The sequence below is a fragment of the Rattus norvegicus genome, chromosome 10, assembly GCF_036323735.1.
Source record: "Rattus norvegicus strain BN/NHsdMcwi chromosome 10, GRCr8, whole genome shotgun sequence".
Classification (NCBI taxonomy): Eukaryota; Metazoa; Chordata; class Mammalia; order Rodentia; family Muridae; genus Rattus; species Rattus norvegicus.
Window position 1 is genome coordinate 74,463,866 of NC_086028.1, and position 10,200 is coordinate 74,474,065.

Genomic DNA, 10,200 nt, shown 5'->3' on the forward strand with positions numbered 1-10,200 from the left:
ACTCTGCTGCCCGGCTTGCTCCTTCTGGTTTGTTCGGCTTGCTTTTGTATAGGCCCCCAGGACCACCAGCCCAGGAGTGGCACCATGTGCAGTGAGCTGGGGCCTTTTCTTGTCAATCATCAACCAAGAAAATGTACCTCAGGCCAATCTGGTTGGGGGCATTTTCTCAACTGAGATGTCTTCTTTCAAAATGGCTCTAGTTGTGTTCAGTTGACATAGATCTAAGCAGCACACTTCCTTTTCCTTTCTTTCCTCTCCCCTCCTGTGTCAGCTACTTTTCTGTGATACAATCCCATGACCAGAAACAGCTTCAGGACGGAAGTTCATTTTAGTTTCCAGTTCCAGAAGGGCTTGATGCCCAGGATGCAGGGGGAGGGTGTGTGTGGGGAGAGCAGGAAGCAGACAGATCACCCAAGAAGCAGAGAGGGGTGAGGCTATGAACTCTCAAAGCCCCACCCTGAGCGGCAAACTTCTCCCAGCCAGGCTCCAATTCTTAAAGTTCCATATCCTCTCCAAGCAGTGCCACCAACTGGGGATCACGTGTTCAAATACAGGAGCCTATGGGGGACATTCTATTTTCTGTCCTCCTCCTCTCCCCATCCCTTCCCCTGCCCTCTATCTATTAACACCATCAGCAGCCCCCCCTCCCCCACCAAGTCACAAGTACCCACAGCAACATCACTGACTCCTCTTTCAGTCAAGAGAATTAGGCCACCAGGGCAGGGGCCTCAGACATAGCCCACAAAAATTTCAGCTTTCAGCTTTTCCCAAACTCTGTGGTCTGGTTCTAAGTGAGCTACCCTGTGCCAGATGCCAACAGTGCTTTTGTCTGCTTGGAGGGGGTGGTGGTGGGGGTGGGCCAGGTCTCCTGGGAAAATGCCTTCCACCTAGCGTTTTCCAATCAACACCATGCTTGTGTATGTTTGGGGATTAGAATAGGACGTCCATTTTCCCTCCCCCCCTACCCCTGCATAAAAGCATTTCTATTGCGTCAGACCACCAAAGCATTTCCTCATTCTTTTTTTGGTCACCAAATATTTTTATGATTTTCCACATATACAGGGAGGGGAAAAAAAAAAAAAAACTCAAGCAGCCACTCAGGCGGCAGTGACAGACACACCACACCTCCCAAGGGAGCAAGAGATTAAAACAACAAGACAACAGGACAAAACCAAAGCCCAAGGGGTGGGGGTGGGGGGGTGTCCAGGGGGTCATAATTAGTCTAAGATCCAGGGATTTCTATGAATTCTTCTTGGGAATTCTGGGATAACAAGCCGGAATTCACCTAGTGGCTTGGGACAGGGGAGGCTCACCTAGGAACCAGTCAAACATTTGCAGATGAAATTAGCCCTCTGTGAGGTGAGAGGATAAGCTGTGGAGGGGCCCCACCTACCTGAGGGTCAACCCCAGGCCTACTACACCTTCCTCCTCCTCCTGGCCTGACTTTCCACCCCTTCCCTCATGTCCTAAAGTAGGAGAATCATGGAGTCAGCAATCTGCTTCCTGTGGGATCTAGGGGATACCACCCAGAGCTCAGGGTGACTATTGGTTATTTGATCTCCACCCCCCTTTTTCCCCTTTCTGATTTCCATCCCTAGCTGGCTTTCCCAGAGACAGAGCGGGGCCTCTCATAGCCAGCCAGCTGCTCTGTGCTGAGAGATTTAAAATCCTGCAATTGACTCTGACTGCGTCCAGAACAATGGGCGTCTGCGACTGATTTATTAATCTGCTGGGGAGGGAGGGAGGCGGTCTTCGGGTCCAGGCTGTTTACGGGGATGACAATGGATTTACGTTTCAGCAGGGTTTATGATGGCCGGAGGCATGGACTCAGTGAGGACCCAGGAACAGGGAATGGGAAGTAGTAAGAGGATTGGAAGTTGATTTAGGGAAGAGCTGCAAAAGATTGACCTTCCTGGTGGATGGGACTAGGCGAGGGGTGGGGATGGAGCATGCTCAGTGAGTGGATTCCGTTCTCTCGCGATTTAAAGAGTCAGAGCGGCTCTCACTTCATGGGGCTCTTGTGTCTGACTGCTCATACAGGCTGTGGGCTGGGGGGAATGACAGTTTTGTGGAAATTCACAGATTGGAAGTGGGGGAAAGGTTTGTACTCAGCTTTTCAAAGTCCTGCCTGGGAGATAGGACAGGGAAGATGTGGTTTGACGTCACTCTGGGGAGCTTGATGGGGTGAACAGTGATGTGGCAGGCACATAGTTAAGAAGCCACTGTAGTAGTTTGGCCCAGTTAGATGAGAGTGCATCGGTATTTAAAATATTAAATTATAGCTGTCTGACTATCTATCTATCTATCTATCTATCTATCTATCTATCTATCTATCATCTCTCTATCTGCCTATCATCTGTCTGTCTATCTATCTGCCTATCTATCATCTGTCTGTCTGTCTGTCTATCTATCTATCTATCTATCTATCTATCTATCTATCTATCTATCTATCATCTCTCTATCTGCCTATCATCTGTCTGTCTATCTATCTATCTGCCTATCTATCATCTGTCTGTCTATCTATCTATCTATCAATCATCTGTCTATCTATCTATCTATCTATCTATCTATCTATCTATCATCTCTCTATCTGCCTATCATCTGTCTGTCTATCTATCTATCTATCTATCTGCCTATCTATCATCTGTCTATCTATCTATCTATCTATCAATCATCTATCTATCTATCTATCTATCTATCTATCTATCTATCTATCTATCATCTATCAGTGTGTGTTTGTGTTTGGGTCCACATGTGTCATGGAGTTCAGCAGACGCCTTGTGGTAGCTGGCTCTCTCTCCCTACCATGTGAGTCCTGGGAATTCAACTCACGCCATCAAGGCTTGGAGGCAGGTACCTTTACCTGTTGAAGCATCTTGTGGGCTCTGGCTTTGGTATTTACAGATTTGCACATGGAAGGATGAGGGGAGCTGGCACTTCTCGGTGGTTCTAGGAACGAGCTCTTGCATTGGATGGCTGGCACCCAAGAGTTTCATTCTGCCACCTGTTGGCTGCGAAAGATGGGGTAGTGACTGCATACCCCAAGGCTGTGATTCTTGTGTGTGTGTGTGTGTGTGTGTGTGTGTGTGTGTGTGTTGATTTGCTAGAAGAATAAATAACATACTGCATAGGAAGCATTTAGTACCAATGAAACCCCATACTCATTGTCCTTATCCCTGAAGCTGGTAGATATTTGGTACAGTCAGAAGCAGAACAAATGACCAGAAATCATAGGGAGGCTGATCATGGTTTAATTCAAGAAAGAACCCTTTAGAATAGTAGATACAAGGACATGGGAAGAAGGGATAGAGAGAAGAAACAGGGTAGGGAGTTAAGGAAGGGAAGAGGGAAGGGGTCTCTCTCTCTCTCTCTCTCTCACACACACACACACACACACACACACACACAAACACACATACATACTACATACTAGTGGCTAAACTGGAGGCAGGCATTGGGCAAGCTCCGTCAGGGGACCCCATGGGAGCTGAGCCCGGGCACCCCAGTCCAATCATAAGAGAAGCAGTCAAAGAGTGCTTTTCCCTCTCTTCTTCCCAAGGCACTTGGAGCACCCTACTTCAGAATTGGCCGGGCAGTGTTAGTGAGGAAAGGCTGGGCTGACATCTTGAAGGTTCTCAGAAGGAAGGTTTGGGCTGTCTTTAAGACATCCCTTAGGGACCTGAGCCTGGCTCCATTTCAAGGGGTCTGAGTATCTATCCCCCAGGTCTATCTTCTAGTCAGGTCTCCTGGATGGCCTTTACCCTACTCTCTTGGTAAAGAACTTTGTAAAGAGCACTTATGCAGGCTTGGAGACCTCTGTCATTTCTTTTCTGTGGTCCTCTCTCCACTGCCAACCTAGGTGATGTGATTCTCAGCCAACTGTCCTCATTTTAGGAACTCATAAGCCTCAAACTCACAGAGATCCTAGTGCCTCTGGTGCTGGATTCTCAGATGCTGGGACTAAAGGCACGTACCACCATGCCAGTGGTGGGGAGCTCCCACCAACAGTGCTAACCTTGTCCTCTTTACCCTTGTCCAACTGGCCAACTTTCTTTCAGCCTCGAGTTGCTGTGTGCAACGTGGGAGACTCAAGCCTCGGATGAGATACTGGATACCGAAACACCACGTTATGATTCTGTTGTTATCATTATCAGACAGGGAGGCTGGAGCCTAACCCTTCCTGCAGGCTTGAGGTTAAGACCTCAGCCGCAAACTATGAGTGGAAGACAAGGCAGGAGACCAGAGAGATGGGAGGCAGGGCAGAGAAAGGACTGATGGGAACCAAGTTCATGCTAAAGATACTTGGCGGCAGCCAGGCCACAGGCTTGTGGCTGGGCGCCAGTCCCAACCGCGAGCCTCATTTCCATATGCAGGTCAGCCTGTGGCATGTTTATAGCCCAGTCTCTGGGCAGGCATAGCTTTATCAGGAAGGCTCAGCCTCTGAATCTGTGGGAGGGCAGCAGCCGTGGGCTGTGGGCGGTGGTGGGCTGCATGCCTTTGGCTGGCAGAGCACGGTTCCCATCAGAGTCAATTACAGGGCACAAAGCTCCTGACGTGAGGTCAGGAAGCAGGCCCCGGGCACCTCAGGGATGTGTGAAGTGACGGAGGTGAGATCTATGTGTGGGGCTGTCCACACATGGCTGTGCGGTTATAAATACACACGGCCCGCTCGTGGAGAACGGTGGGTGCTCAAATAGCTTTGCGGGCAGCTGTATATGATGTAAACACACACTGACAGAGTCAGTGGAAGGCTTGGCTGGACCTCACCAGCATCTCTTTCCACATTCTTAGGCAAGTGCTCCTCACACAGGGTAGCCAGGGGCTGGGGCTCAAATCCTAGAGCCTGTTAAATTTGGAAGTCAGTGAGACGGTTTTCGAGAGAAGAGCCAAGCCGAGCTAGCCCGGCTGAGCCCAGGGTTTGAAGTGTTTCTTTGTAGTATTTTTGTGCGTGTGCACACGCATATGTTTGTGTAGGCCACAGAACACTTAAGTTATTCTCCTTTTTTCCAGGGGTGGGAGAGGGTCTTCCTCGGGAAGGGACTCACCAATTAGATTAAGCTGGTGGGGTCAGTGGGTCAGGGGTTTGCCTGCCTTCACCTCCCTAGCACTGGGATTCCAAGCGCGTGCCTCCATGCCTAGTCTTATTTTTTCCAAACCCAAACCCAAAAAGACGTGAGTTCTAGGAACGGAACTCAGATCCTCATGCTCGTGACACAAACACTTGGCTGTCTGAGTAGTTTTCCTAGCCCAGAAGTGCTTCTTTACAAACTGCTTCCTCTCCCCCCATTTCATACCCCCTCCTGCCTGGATCTGGTTCCGCTCCTCCTGACCCCCACTATGAATCTCTTTCCCAAACACCCTGACTCTCTTTCTGCTCCTTAGACTCCGCTGAGGCTCCTTGCGGAGACTTCCACCCTAGACTTTATTCCTCCAACTTCACCTGCCTATGCCTTTAATCCAGGGATCTGAAAACGGCCCACAGGTCTCACCTGGCCCACTACCCAATATGCTTTAGGTCACCAGCCAGTACTACTTTAAAAATAAACATTTGCCGTCATTGTCGTCGTCGTCATCATCATCATCATCATCATCATCATCATCAACATCATCATCATCATCTGTGTGTGATGGGTATTCGTGTTCATGCATGTGTGTGCTGCGTGGCACGCACGTGGAGTAAGAGGACAGCTGAGTAGAGTCGTTCCCTCCTTCCACTTTTACATGGGTTCTGGGGATTGAACTCAGGTCTTCAGGTCTTAGCAGAAAGTATGTTTACTTACTGAGCTGTCTCAAAGGCCCTGCCTGTTTCTGTGTAGCACAGGTTAGCCTAAAAGTAAGATCCTCCTGTCTCAGGCTCTTGAGTGCTAGGATTACAGGGGTATACTACCGTGCCTTGGCCTAAAACATTCTAAAAAATATATATAAATATATATTATATTTATGTTAACTAAAATTAACATTATTAAAATACAAGATAAAAATTTAGTATTATTTTAATATTTTATTCAATGCATTTAATATATTATATAACATATAATATAAATGTATTTAATATTTAATAGAATAAAATTAAAATTAATAAATTTATAAAATAATTAGAATTATTTATATATATGCATGTATATTTAAAGATAGAATCTCATTATGTAGCCCAAGCTAAACTTGATCTTATGATCTCACTGCTTTTGTCTTCCAAGTGTTTGGGATTTCAGGCATATATCATCACATATGGCTTTAATTTTTACCTGTGTGTCCATACATGTATGTGCATGCATGCATATTCATGTGTGCACACATGTACACATATATATGATATGTGTGCATGTGCATGTGGTAGAGGCTAGAAGTTGATATGCTTCATTATGCTCTGTCTTATTGCCTGAGGCAAGGCATCTTGTTGAGCACAGGCCTTTCTAATTTGGCTAGTGTAACCTAGCAAGCCATTGTGTCCGAGAGTTAACTTGTTTCTGCCTCCTGATCATTGGGGTTGGAAGTGGGGCTGGCTGCTACACCTCTGGCTTTTCTGTAGCTGCTGAGGATTTGAACTCTGGTCTTCCTGCTTTTTATAACAAGGCTCTTTATTCCCTCCCTGGTCCATCTCCCTAGAACAATTTAAACATTGACGGTGCCGGAAGAGCCATTGTATTTTGTGACATGTCAAGTTTATATTATTATATACGAGCATAGCCATGTCCGTTTGCCTGACCTCTGTGACTGACGTGGCTTCGGTGGCAGGGATGAGGACTTGCTGAAGAGACCGGCTAGCCTGCAAATCTTCAGACGTTACCATCAGATCCTTTACAGAGAAGGTTTAAGACTCATGTTTAGGCTGCTGGTACCTGAGGCTTCTCTGAGGTCTCTGGCAGTTACCTGTGTCCTGCTCTGCACCTTGTCCTTGCCCTGTATGACAGTGAGTGACAGCAGTGAGTATCAGCTGGGCTTTTACTAGCCCAAGCCTTCAAAGCATGGTTGAGGAGGGCTAGCTGACTCAATGTCTCCTGCATCCTCAGATCCTGTGTCTCACTGGTTGGGTGATTGAACAAATGCAAAGAGTGAAGAGCGTTTTTGTTTTTTTTCTCCTCAACCCATTCCCCAATGACAGAATGAAAGAAATACTTCCTTTTATATTCTTCTCTACAATGTTTTTGGTATTGGACAGCAGGGGGTGATTGCTCTGGCATTCTCTGGTAATCCCTGTCTGCCTACAAAATGCAGAAGGAAAAAAAAAGCATCTAAGTGTGATGCTCACTTTACTTTGTGCCTGTGTGTACGTGTGCAAGATGCACATGCGTGTGCATATGTGTGTGTGTGTGTGTGTGTGTGTGTGTGTGCACGAGCACAGCATATCATGGCATGCATGTAGAGGTTAGAAGGGAACTTGTGGGATCAGTTCTCTCCTACCACATGGGATTGAACTCAGGTCATCAGGTTTGGTGGCAAGCTCCTCTATCCGTTGAGTCTATTGCTTCCTGTGATCTTTCTACTTGAGTCCTGGGTTTGCCCTACTCAGATAAAGGAAGCTCCGTTCTGACTTCATGCCTTTTTCACTCCCTGTTGGCTGTTCTCACTGAGTTCTCCTCTATTTTACCTCTGTTATCCCATTCTTCCCTTCAGAACTACGTCCAAACCTGCTCCTTCCCACAGAGCCTTTCTGTCTTTCCCCACTGAGTTCTGAGTGCTTTCTTTGTACCAGAGAGATGAAACTCACACCCCCAACGCCTATCCATCCATGAACGCAAGCACCAATATTAGCAGGGTACCAGAGGCAGGGGGCTGTAAAAGTTATGGGCAAACTCTTATAGCGTTCAAGGTCCAAGACAGTGGGTTTCAAATCTCGGCTATACATTCTGTGTGGAGTCTGAAGTCTCTCAGGAGGATGGTGGATGTGAGCGGGGACATCAGGAGGGCTAAACAGGGTGGACGACTGCCTCTTTCCTTATTCCTAACTTCTCTGTGTGTGTGTGTATAATATATGTACATATTGCAATATCATAATTAATATACTACGCTGCATAGCACAAGGGCTACATGAATTACTGTTCTACACTGTGGCTTGAGGAATAATGAGAAGAAAGAAAAGGTCTGTATCCTTTCAATACAAATGTGTCTCCCTCTAAATGTCTTTGTTGTGTTGAATCTGTTGATACTGAATCTGGGGATACTGAATCCTTGGATGTGCAGAGCTGAAAAACCTAACAGCATATGGTAGGAACCAGTGAAGGGGCGATTGAGCTTAACAAGGAAGTTGAGTGAATGCTGAAAGATAAGAAGAGGAAGAGCGTTTGGGGTGGAGACAATGATGGGCATCGAGGTGTGGAAGCCAGGATGAACGAGGTGTGCACGGGGAGTGGGAAATTGTCCACAGCAGTCAGTGGAGGCGAATAGGTCCATTCACCAAGTAGAGGAGGTTAGACCAATGTCCTCACAGGTGCTAGGCAGAGGTAGAATCAGTGACACGCTGTCTGATGATAGCAGGAGGGAGTTGCTGTTAACGGCATGCAGACTCCAGGCAAATGCAAGGTAAAGAGCATCTGTGGGGGTCCAGATGTCAGCGGGTCTCTTCTAGGACCTGGCTATGTGGTGGGCAGTAAGACAAGGAGACAGAAAATTCTCCAAGGCAGATTCTGCAGTGTAAAGGGTGGCTGCTCTAAAATAGGGTCAAGGGGCTTTTGTGGTAGCATCCCTCTTTCTGGATCCTTCCTTTGTGTAACCGAGGCCAGATCGACTTGGGTGTGAGGGTTGGCCCTGATGAAGGTTGTACATTGAAATGTGTTAAGAAAAGATCAGGCCCAGGCCATGACGGGAGTTCTGTGGACAAAGGGGGGAAGTATCTTTTGCAGACCCTTGCTGGCTTGCCCCAGACTAGCAATGACTCAGACTGAACCAGATAATTTTTAGCAGCAGCTAAAGGGATATTCCTTTGCTTGGCAATTGCAGGTGCTGTGAAGAACCAGAGGCTGTGGAGGTGGTCATTTGGCTTCCAGGCACCTTTCCCTGTTTTAACAAGTGTGAAAAACAGCAGAAGCTCAGGGTTCAGCCTGGGGATTGGTCACAAAAGGCTCACGCTTCTTAGCCAGTCCAAGAGCAAGAACAGGACCTCACCAGCGCCCCCATACCTCCTTGGCATACATAGTCACTTTTTGGGAGTGAGTGGCCAGTTTCTCTGCTAATAGCCTGCCAGGCCAGGCAGGACTGAAGCTAAGGTCCACACTGCTGCTCTAGGTATCCAGGCATGGTTTGAAATCGTAAGTGAAATAGGAAGCTTTCCTCTTTCCATCTTCTCTTACAGCTCCCCAGAGCTGGACCTGGAGCTCTTCTCCGCCCAGAGGTGAGGCACTCAGACCCTGGTCATAGAACTGACAGGCTGTGGATGTCAAGCCTTTCACACTACCAGAGCCTGTGCTGAGCAGAGTCCGTTAAAGCCCTAGCAAAGTTTTGAATCTCTGTGATCTTTGAAGCCAAGCCATTCATGATAAGGTCCGTTCTGATGCAGATCTTAGAGGTTGTAGGTGCCTCTTGAGCCTTTGCTCCAAGTCAGGAGTCAGCAGAGATACCATTTGCCGCCTTCCATCTTCTTAACCCATCTGCATTGCTGCCTGGGTGTTTTCACAGTGATCATTTTATCCTTCCTTCTGTCCTTCCTTCCTTCCTTCCTTCCTTCCTTCCTTCCTTCCTTCCTTTCTTCCTTCCTTCCTTCCTTCCTCTTTCCTTCTTTTCTCCTCCCTCGCTCGCTCTTGCCTTCCCTCCCTCTGTCTTCTTTCTTTCTTTCTTTTTTCCTTCCTTCCTTCCTTCCTTCCTTCCTTCCTTCCCTCCCCCCCCCCCCCTCTCTCTCTTTCTTTCTACTTCGTATATGATTTGCGTATGAGTACACAGTTGCTGTCTTCAGACACACCAGAAGAGGCTCCTCAGATCCCATTACAGATGGTTGTGAGTCACCACGTGGTTGCTGGGAATTGAACTCAGGACCTCTGGAAGAGCAGTCAGTGCTCTTAACTGCTGAGCCATCTCTCCAGCCCTGATCAGTTTATTCTTTAGATAATCATACATGTAGTAAAATTATAATCCAGATAACTCTTGCTTTTAATATCTTCTAGACTTATTTTATTTGATACAAAAAGATGGTTATCTGCAGGCATGGATTTGCACTGTATGGGTGCTTAGTGTCTGCAGAGGCCAGAAGAGGACGTTGGATTTCCTGGA

The 10,200-nt window shown here is 47.3% G+C and overlaps 1 long non-coding RNA gene across 2 annotated transcripts; it reads left to right on the top strand.

The window, feature by feature from the left end:
- Positions 1-1,263: 1,263 nt before the first annotated feature.
- On the top strand, positions 1,264-9,436 carry LOC134480709 (uncharacterized). 2 transcript variants are annotated; one of them, XR_010055434.1, is made up of 3 exons: positions 1,277-1,359; positions 8,938-9,146; positions 9,290-9,436. It is a non-coding gene; the product is annotated as an uncharacterized LOC134480709 (long non-coding RNA). The 2 variants fall into 2 exon arrangements; XR_010055433.1 differs by having other exon boundaries at positions 1,264-1,359; positions 8,938-9,436.
- The last annotated feature ends 764 nt before the right edge of the window (positions 9,437-10,200 follow it).